This window comes from Puma concolor, chromosome D3 (genome assembly GCF_028749965.1).
Source record: "Puma concolor isolate L17-30 chromosome D3, mPumCon1.1.hap2, whole genome shotgun sequence".
Classification (NCBI taxonomy): Eukaryota; Metazoa; Chordata; class Mammalia; order Carnivora; family Felidae; genus Puma; species Puma concolor.
In genome coordinates this window covers 14,177,929-14,187,342 of record NC_141678.1, presented here as the reverse complement: position 1 = coordinate 14,187,342, position 9,414 = coordinate 14,177,929, and the positions used below count along the sequence as shown (strand labels likewise).

The 9,414-nt window shown below is 55.4% G+C and overlaps 1 protein-coding gene across 1 annotated transcript in view; it reads left to right on the top strand.

The window, feature by feature from the left end:
• Positions 1–3,112: 3,112 nt before the first annotated feature.
• The window catches only part of NOS1 (nitric oxide synthase 1), a 181,940-nt gene continuing 175,638 nt past the window's right edge, over positions 3,113–9,414 (top strand). Inside the window, exon 1 of the mRNA XM_086681787.1 lies at positions 3,113–3,421. The gene's annotated coding sequence lies outside the window, so the exon portion shown is untranslated. The remainder of the gene's footprint in view (positions 3,422–9,414) is intronic.

The window sequence follows — 9,414 nt, the reverse complement described above, 5'->3', positions numbered from 1 at the left end:
GTCAGAAGTAAAGAGAATATTCTAGTAAGAAGCAGTAAGAAATCACCGAGTGGACTGCCTCGTGAGTGAATGAGTTCCCTGTCAAAGTGTTCTAGCTGGTTGTTGTAAAGGGGAGTCGGTCCAGAAATTGGAAGAGAGTTCTGGAAAAGCTGGTTCATTTTCAGCTCAACACGGAGCTGGGCTTGAAGGACAGAAAGACAGGACACAGAGAACTGCCCAGCAAAGCAAAAGAGAGAGATGAGTAAAAAAAACCAAAACAAAACAAAAAAAAGAATAACATGGCAACCCATAGGGACACCTTACCCACTAAGCTAAGAATATCCTCCCTCCTATCTTCATTCTCTCAGTCAGCAAAACTTTCCAGATCTGCCCAAGGCAGGAACAGCCGGCCACATGTGGCCCTTGAGCCCTTGAAATGTGGCAAATCTGAACTGAGATGACCCACCAGATTTCTAAGATGTTCAAAAAATCAGGAAGAACGTGCACTATCTCATCCGTACTTTTTTATGTTCATTACACATTGACACGATCCTTTTTGACCTTCCTGGGCTAAAGTACGTTATAATTCATTTCACCTGTTTCTGTTTACCTCTTGAATGTGGCTACCAGAGAATTGACAGCTAGGTCTGTGGCTCACAGTGTATTTGTGCTGATTGGTGCTGCTCTACAGACCTACTGTGTGCCCGTCCCTGCCTTGCAGCCTGCAAGAGGGCGCAGCATGGGGGGGGGGGGGGGACTGGGACCAGAAGTCACCGTGAGATCCCAGACAGGGGACGGCTGATGGGTGCATCGGCGGCACTGGGTGGGTAACAGAGTGGACAGAGGTGGAGCTCAGACTTGCGGCTTAATTGGGCAAGTGAACAGGCAATTCTGGCGCCGTGGGCTTGCACAGGAGGAAGCCCAGGGCACGAGAACTCAGGCAAAGTGCCTGCCTGGCCGGGGGGGGGGGGGGGGGGGGTGGAGATGGTCTCAGAAAAAGCTTCCAGGAGAAAGTGATGTCCAAAATTAGGTCTGAAGAAGGTGTAGAAATCACCTAGCTTTCCCAGAACCCTCTCCCAATTTCTGGAGTCCCCTTTACGTCTCACTGGAGATGACTTTCACTGACGGGGAGCTCATTCACTCACAAGGCAGTCCGTTCCATGATTTCTCACTGCTTCTTACCAAAATATTCTCTTCACTAGTGACACACGCCACCCGGGGTCAGGGTGAAGTCACCTGAGCCCGGAGCCCCTCCCTTGCCATCCTGAAGCCCCAGTCTGTACCCTGGGCACCTGCCCCATGTCTGGCTCATGATGGCCCCATGGCTCACAACCCAGCCAGCTGCCTGCTGCCTTGTCACTTGACAAGCCAGGCAGGCTGAGTCATGGGCTCAGCTTCTCCCAACCCACGTGGGGTCTGGGTCTGGGCCAGGGGGATGAGCTGCCTGCCAGGGTGTCCATAAGTCAGACCAAAAGGAGCCCATGAGCCTCACTGAAGATTAGACCTAGGAATGTTCTGGAATCCCACACTGCACCTCGGAGCTCCCCAAGGGGCAGACCCAGCAGACAGGCATGTTATTCTACCAGTGAGGAAATCAAGGCACACAGGGCGGGGGGTATCCTATTATAATACATAATAATATTAATTATTACATGATAATACTATAATAATCATAATTATATATTATATGTTATTATAATTGTAATAATTGTTATTGCTACACATGGTCATGGTTAATTGTTGGAACATGCCAGCTTCCTGTGTACCGGGACCTGTCCTCACGGCTCACTGCTACATGCCCAGTGCCCATAACAGTACCTGGCACATAGTAGGTATGTGAGTTCTTTTCCTGAGTAAGTGTGTGAACAACAATAACCACTTCTGTTTCTCAAGGATGTACGAGGAGTTACATATTGATTTGTGTGTTCTCTTAACTATTATCTGTCTCCACCACCGGGGCACGGACTGACTCTGTTTTGCCCACCATTATGACCCCAGCACGGTGACCCACACATAGTAGGTGCTCAATGAGTGGTGTTGAATGAAAAGATGGATGCTGGGTCATTCATCGCTGATCCTCCCTCAGCCCAGGCAGGGAGGCAGGGCTCTTTAGCACGTTTCAGAGATGAGAAATTGAGACCCGGAGAACGGAAGTGACCTCTGAAGGTCATGTGGTTGATGAGGCACAGAACCAGGATTTGGACCCAGGTCTGTTACTACAGAGACTGTGTGTGCCCTTCACTGCTGGGTCTTTCAGCTCCGGGTGGTAATGGGAGAAAATACGGGGGGGGGGGGGGGGGGCTGTGGGGGGGCTGGGAAAGACTACTGAGGCAGAATCACCCCAGCATCCCCAGCCTTGCCCAGGGAGTCCCAGTCACAAGGCCCTGTCCACATGGTGTCCTATTTGGTGCTCCCAGCTCCCAGCTGCAGCAAAGCCCAGAGAGGTAGAGTAACTTGCTCAAATTCACATAGCAGGTTCAACACAGGTCTTCTGACTCTACATCCAATGTTCCTTCCCCTAAACCCCAGCTGTGACTCACTTGGAGCCCTCATATAAGCAGGGATACCTGTCGGTCAGGAGAGGAAGCTTGTTTCACAACTGGACTTGACTGTTCCGGGCAGCCCGGCCCAACACATCTGGTGACAGATCCAAATTCCATACTTTGCTGTGTGACCTTGAGAAGTGGCCTCCTCAATTACTTTATCTGGAAAATGGGGACCTACTTTACAGGTGGTGGTTAAAATCCCTGACTAGGTGTCTGTCCCACTGTGTGACTTCGGGAAGAAGCTTAGCTTCTCTGAGCCTCAGCTCCTTCATCTACAGAGTGGAATTACTATAGGCCCACCTCCCACAGCACAAGGTGGGCACCGTTCAGGGCCTGGCATGTAGTAAGTGTTCAATAAAAGATGGTCTGGGGGATGGTCCGCGACGCCCACGGGTGTCCCTCCTGAGGAGCCAGCCGACAGGGCCTGGCCGCTGTGGACCCAGTGCATCACTCCTGGCTGCCCCCAGCCAGTCAGGGGGGAAACCTGAGCCACCCTCCTCCTGGGCAGACGCTGTCACTGTCCCTGCTGCCTCTGAAATGAAAGAAAGGTCAGAGCCTAGGAAAGCAGGGCTGGAGTGTGCTACAGAGGCGGCCGGTGGGAGAGGAGGGGAGGGGTGGCCTGCAGCTGCCTGACTGCCCTGCTCTCCCCAGGGGAGGCCTGAACCGGCCAGGCCTGGGTGCCGGGGGGCCCCCCTGCCCGGGGCTTGGCCTCCCTGCCGGGCAGAGCCGCCTCCCAGCCTGCCCCTGGGGAGGGGCCACCTGGTGTCAATTAAACCCCAGCCACTCGGCCGCACCACGCCAGGCGGCTGATTAGTGCCGCGGCCTCTCCAGATGGGGAGCACTGCCTGAGAGGGGGCGGCTGCCACCACGCGAGGGTGAGGCCTCTGCGGAGCGGGGTGAGTACCAGGCGGGGGCCCGGCCCCCCGGGGCAGGCGGGCGTGGCGAACCCAGCTTGGGCATCTCGGGAAGGGGGCTCCCCTTGTGGTTTGCTCTCCTGGGGCATTGCGGGGCCTCCCAGCATCCCTGACCTGCTCCGCTTCCGCCCTACCTGGAGGGTACCCAAGGGGACCAAATGCCAGCCCGGCGTCTTCCCCGGGCCATGCAGCTGCAGGGGCCAACCCCAGACCGTGGCTAAAGGGAACCTGACGGGGGAAGGAAGGATCAGTCGGCACAGATTCAGGCCTTAGGGTCCCAGCTGCCTCCTCGTCACCCCATGTGGAGCTGGTACCTTGCGCCGGCCTGTCTGGGCATCGAAGGCCGCGTTCCTCCGACTCGCCAGCTCGTGCTGTAGGGTGGCCCCATGCGCTTGGCTGGCCCGAGACCCCACAGGCAGCAGGCATGGGCAAGCGGCTGCGCGGCAAACCGGAGTCGGGAGGAGGCCTCTGGCTTGCACGGCTGGGGGCCAAGTAGGGCCCCGGCCCAGGATCCAGATACTTCTGGGGACAGCGTTCCAGCCTGCAGGCCAGGCAACTCTAAGGGGCCGGGCCACTTCCTGGTTCCACTGGGTTGGGGTGGGGTGGGGGGGCGGGGGGAGTCAATCCCAGCGGTGGCGAAGGATGGAGCAGCTGCCCGTCGGTGGCACAGAACGCGGGGTTAGGGAGGGACTCCCGTAACTCCAGGCAATGAGGGGACCCGTGACTTGTCTCTGGTTCTGCGCTGTGAACTCTGAGCCGCAGCTCCTGGCTAATCGGGCTTCTCTAATCCAAGGAAGGGGTCCCATGTGACAGGTGGTGTTGTCTCTTGGTGGTGCCACAGGGCGGTGTGCGGCCACTGTGTGCTCGGGGCAGAGGCAAGGTGCGTTTGGATGGGATGGCAGAGGGGGGAGGCTGGGCAAGGCCGAGTGCACAGCCACATGCCTGTGCCCCCGGGGATGCACTGGGAAGATGAACAGACAAGATCACTCGTGTGGATCTCGGGAGCCTGTTCTGGACAGTGGCTCCCACGTGTAGACAGGGGAGGAAGGAAGGGTCACTGTAGAGAGCTCTGTGCCCAGCGGGGCGTGGCCACATGTCCCCATCAATGTGTGTGCGCCCGTGTGGTTATAAGGATGCCAACGCCGTGCTGATGAGGGCTCCTGGGTGGCATCCCTGGGTCACTGTGCTCCGCTCCTTCCAGCACAGTCCATCTGGGGGGGTGAGTGTTCCCCAAGGGCATCCCCTCCAAGCTTACTGGCAAGCCAGCCAGTCAGTCTCCCGGGTGTGCCCGGGGGAAGGTAAATAGCTCTGTTTTCTAGACCCCATTCCACCCGGCTGAGGCCAAGCTGGGCTGGCGACTGGACTCGAGGACTCTGTCCCTGGAACCCATGTCTGTGACTCTGGGGCAAGTGGGGAGGTAGAGGGCAACCGCAGCTGAAGCCCAGTTATTACCCAGGGAAATACTGGATCTGGTTCATTTCCTCCATAAATATTCATCACCCGCCTCCTTGGTGCTGGGACTCGGGCTCAGAACTGAGAACAGGGCAGTGAACCTAGAACTCATTCATTCACTCCGAAACATTTATTGAAAGACACCTATCCTAGATGCTGAAATTACATGGCAGACAGAGCTCCAATTCACTCGTCCCTCTATGCCTGCATTCACCCCACTATTTTTATTGAGCACGCCCTGTGCACAACCTTTGTATAAGCCGCTGCAGATACACCAACAAATCTAGGCAATGAGAAACCATATTCTCTTCCAACTTCCCCTGCTGTCTAAGCACAGCGAGCCTGGATCTGGGAGAAAGCCAGATGCTTAAGAAGCAGAGGAACATTGGGGTTCCTTCTCTAGTCCTTTTGCAGCAAGGGACGAGGGCTCTATTTAGCCATGCAGCTGCCACTTGGAATGTCCCCAGCGTCCTCCTGGGATTGGTGGCTTTCACTAGAGCCCCGTGGTCATGGCCATGATACATGGTGTTGGGTCCCTGGGAAATAGCTATGCCAGGACAGGATGAGCTTCACGCATATCCACGGTTTAGTTCCCTTGGCCGAAGGAGTTTGATTACTTTGGCAGTTAATTTCCAAGTATGCCCAAAGCACTGCCTGGGGAATTAAAAAATACTAGAAGGCACCTTTTATTATTTTTCCAGGAGTCAGGCACTTGCTTAGCACATGACCCATCTTACTGAATTCTTGCCCGGCCCTCAGGTGGTAGCTCTGTGACTTTCCCATTTTACAGCTACAGAAACTGAGGCTAGGAGAGACTAAATTAACTGGCCCAGGGCCTTTCTGACTCCAAAGCCTATGCTTTTAACCTTAAACTAGAATCCTCAGGGAGTTCCTGATCAGATGGGGACATAAGAGGATGTCTACACACAGAATTTGGATGGGGCAGCATGAGGGCGTTGTGCCCCACTTCAAGAGGGTACGGGGGGGTAGATAAGAAATGCAGGATGGGGCGGCTGGGGGGCTCAGTCATTTGGGCATCCAGCTCTTGATTTCTGCTCAGGTCATGATCCCAGGGTAGTGGGATGGGAGCCCTGTACTGGGCTCTGCTCTGGGCATGGAGCCTGCTTAAGACTGTCTCTCAAAAGAGAGGAAGGAAGGAAGGGAGGGAGGGAGGGAGGGAGGGAGGGAGGGAGGGAGGAAGAGAGAGAGAGAGAAAGAAAATGCAAGACAGCAGAGGGGCAAGGGGCTTCTCAGTCTTTGCAGCCACAGAGCGCTTTTGTCCAAACAAAACCTCATGGAAATAGGTCAAACAGAGCTATTCTGCATGAAACTCTGATCCCATGCCCTTGGGGGACCCCTGAGGACCCTCGGTGAACTTCTGAGGTGTGCAGACAGCTGGAAGGTGCTTTGGTATGAAGTCAAAGCCAGCCCGGGTGAACATGGCAGGTGAGGATACCTGGCAGGTGATGGCAGAGGTGGCCTTGAGGGGTTGGGGGGGATATACACAGGAATGGAGAAAAGCAGACAGTCACTCATTGAAATATTCACTCACTGGGGCGCCTGCGTGGCACAGGCAGTTAAGCATCTGACTTCAGCTCAGGTCATGACCTCGCGAGTTCGGGAGTTTGAGCTGAGCCCCATGTGGGGCTCTGCCCTGGTGGTGCGGAGGCTGCGTGGGATTCTCTCTCTCTCCCTCTCTCTCTGCCCTTTCCCCACTTGTGCTCTCGCTGTTTCTCTCTCTCTCTCTTAAAACAAACAAACAAATAAATAATCACTCATTTGACAAATGCTCACTAAGCTCCTACTATGTGCTCCATATCTAGGCACCAGGAATGGAGTGGTGCCCACAGAAAACCAAGCTCCTCCCTTTGAACAAGAACTGATTCTCTGTACGGCCTGACTGAGGAGGCCCATGGATTGGAGCAGAAGCTTTGCACAGAGGGCAGGAGAAATGCCTCGTTCCTTCAATAAATGCCCATGAAGTTCCTGCCATCCGCTTGGCCTTGACACTGGGGTCTCAGTGATTGTCAGGCTGTCCCTGCCTGTCTCGGGTCAGGTTCTCTAGAAGTAGAGCCTGAGACATGACATCCTGCGCACGTGGGTTCTGGAAGGAGAGCTTTCTAGAAAGAGCGAGTGAGGAAAGCAGGAGAGGGCAGAAGGCGCTTAGCAAGGCTGGGATCTCATCTGGTTCCCGCAAGGGATTCTAGAGCATGACTTGTGCCGCAGAGTTGATCCCGCCTCCCCTTGCCCGCCAGTCGCTGGTTCCAGTTGGGGTCAGCTGGGGTGAGGGGTGTCATAACCCCCCCGGCAAGTGAGTTTTCCTACGTAAGGCAACGCTCCAGAAAAAAGGTCAGCGGCTGCCCAACGGGCACGTTGGCCTGGCCAAGGGGACCCAGACGAGGCATCAGACTGGTCTAGCTTGCTGCCCCTGAGTCGTTCCTGGCCCAGCGTAGGAGCTGAGGACGATACAGAGGGCGTGTTGCCCCAGTGGAGAAGACAGAAGCCGAGGGAGCCCCGGACAGGGTGCCGGACCCAGTGTGGGCAGTCAGGCAAATGCAGCAAGTGAAGAATTTGGGGCCCGGGTTCAACTCCTAGGACTGCCGCCTGCAGTCTTGTGACCTCGGGCCGGTCACTTCACTGCTGGAGCCCGCGTTTGCTCGGCTGTGGGATGTGGGGTTTATGTGAGATTCGCACAGCCCCGTTCCAGCACGTGGTGACCTACTGAGACCTGGCAGGGGGCGGTGCTGGCGTGCGGAGGGCGGGTGGGATTGCAGGGCACCCGCGTTCCTCGAGGAACCCCATCCTTTCCCGCAAACTCCAGAGGCACCTTGGGGGCCGTGGGAGATGAGCCAGAAACAGCTACCAGTGGCAGGTCCTGGATATCACCAGCGCTTTGGGTCCCTCAGGAGGCGGCGAAGGGAGGACGTGCGTGGATGGAGCAGAGTCGGCTCCGGAGGGGCCCGGGGCTTGACTGAGCGCTGGAGAGGGCAGGGCACTGGCACTGGCCCAGGCGCAGGCCCCCTTCTTCTCCCCATGCCGACTCCAGAGTCCAGAGCCCTGGGCTGAGCAGACCATGTCCCTCCGTAGGGCTCATTCATCCGTTCGTTCATTCAACTGGCACTTCTTGAACACCCACTAAGCGCCACGCTCCGACGATGCATTCATGAACAAGGTAGAAAGGATCCCTACAGGGGCGCCTGGGTGGCTCCGTCAGCTAAGCCTCCGACTTCGGCTCAGGTCATGATCTCACAGTTCGTTGGGGTCAGGCTCTGTGCTGACACCTCAGAGCCCGGAGCCGGCTTTGGATTCCGTGCCTCCCTCTCTTTCTCTCTGCCCCTCCCCTGCTCGCACTCTGTCTCTTTCTCTCTCAAAAATATATAAACATTTTTAGAAAATTAAAAACAAATACACAACAAAGACAGGATCATGAAGCTCGTGAAGCTCAAAGCTCACAGTGGGGGTCACCAAATGCCAAGGACAGGGGACACCATGGGGCAGAGCCTGGGGGCGGGGCTGTGAGGACGTGGGCTCCGCTCGGGAAGTGGACGGAGCATAAGGCTCTACTTTGGAGCCGTGTTCAGCTGGGCAGAGGGGACGTGGGGCTCCAGTGGGGACTGTGTCCTTTGAAGAACGTGGGGTGTGTCTGAGGGCGTGTGCGTGTATCTGTGTGTGACTATGTATCTGCATCGTGTGTCCGTGTCTGTACCTGTGAACAAACGTGCGCACCTGTGAGTGTGTGCGTCAATGTCTACACCTGTGACCACATGCGTGTACCTGTGCGTCAGTGCATTTTCATCAAAATCTGGATTTTTGGGGCTAGAAAGAGTCTTGAAGCTTATTCAGTACAACCTTCCCCCCCGGCCCCACTGCGCAAATAACAATCCTCCCTCTGTGTGCCCCACACCCTACAGCCTGCATGTTCGCATTCACTGTTCCCTGAGGCCCTCCCAGCAGCCCCGCGAAGATGGCTTCATCCCATTCCACAGGTGGGGAAACTGAGGCCGGGAGGCCCAGCGTGAGATGGCAGTGCCTCTAAGACACAGGACCTGGTCTTTGGCCAGATGTCAGCTCTGACCACTCATTGCTGTGTCTCCTCAAACCCAAGAGCTTATGCACATCACGAGACGCCTATTCAAAGCCCACGTGCATTCATTATATTATTTCTTTCCTCCTTTCATTCTATCACTTTCTTTTTTTATCCGATTTCTCCCCGGGGTTCCACTTCCCTTCCACTTCACGAAGAATAAATGAGACTGTAACTTTACCGTCCCTCGCCCCACCCCCTCCCCCCTTGCCAAATGCATTTTGAAAAATCACTTTTCCATTAAGAGGGAACTTCTCATAAAAATGTTTAAATCAAGTAGAGTTCGTTATTCAAGAAAATACGGTTAGGAAAAAAAAATTGGTTTGCAATGCTCCCCATGATTCCCCGAGAACAGTGCATTATAAAGAGACACTTAATGCTTACAAAGAAAAACAAACGATCTCAAATAAGACCAAATATTTTCACAGAGTCAAGCCCC